Genomic DNA, 1060 nt, shown 5'->3' with positions numbered 1-1060 from the left:
CAGTGGTATATACAGTCACTGTCTATATGCCTTCCGGTACATAGTATGTCACCCTTGCAAACACTCAGGTTCCCACTCTTTTCCTGTTCGATGATGAAAAGGCTCAGACAGAAGCAATAACTGCAGTGAGAACTAAAGCTATAATTCTTGATTTGCAAAGCAAGGACAGGAAGCTATGAACTTCCCATTAGGAAACTGAGAAGCAGACCTTTTTTTTTCTAAACCAATTAACACCAAGGTTGTTGACATAGTTCCCCCTTCTAAAGGATGCCTCAGATTAAAATGTTCCCCTGTATATGCCAATGAGAGAATACTGAATTCCCTGATGTGGTTTGCTGCTGGCAATGGATGACCTACTGGATCCTTTCACAAACTTGCAAAGGATTTATTCTGAACTGCTCATTACATTTTAAGGAATGCAAGTGAGATGCCTTTCTTGCCTGGACTTTTAGTGCAATTTTCAGATAAGCAAAGGGTGAATGTTGACTCACTCAAATGTTTGCCAGTTGCAGAGGGATCAGTCCCCCCAAAAGATGGAACAATGGGTAGAAGAAAGGCGGAGGAGCTGTGCTGCAGCTGTGAAAGACAAGGAAATAGAGAGTAAATCTAAAGGCACTGTAGGATTTGGGCAGCATAAGTGGCAGTGATATAAGCTCAGTTTTGGGCTACAGGAGTTGCAATGTGGGTTCTGAATGGGGAGAGCCTGCTCCAAAAGCTTGGATTTTGATACTTAACATCTGATATTTCTAGGTTCTGAAAGATCAGTTGGTGCTAGAGCAGCTTGCTGCATCAGTAGGAAGGGCATTCACCACTGAAACAATCCTGATGGGAAAGCAGTTGAAGAGCCCGCAATCTCCACACTATTGCATTAATGTCTAATGTACCCTTTTCTCTTAATGTAACAAAAGAGAAAAAGTCTATTTTCTTAACATTTAGTGTTAGAGAGCCAAAAGTCCAACAGAGAATAATTCCTTTAGTGATCTTGTAGGGGGATACCAAAGAATTCAGTCTTGTGGGTGTCAACAGAAGCACACTGAAGACACAAAAAGCACCCAGAGCA

Source organism: Gavialis gangeticus, unplaced genomic scaffold (genome assembly GCF_001723915.1).
Source record: "Gavialis gangeticus isolate Ggan-Ray unplaced genomic scaffold, GavGan_comp1, whole genome shotgun sequence".
Taxonomy (NCBI): domain Eukaryota; kingdom Metazoa; phylum Chordata; order Crocodylia; family Gavialidae; genus Gavialis; species Gavialis gangeticus.
Note: the sequence above shows the minus strand (reverse complement) of the source record.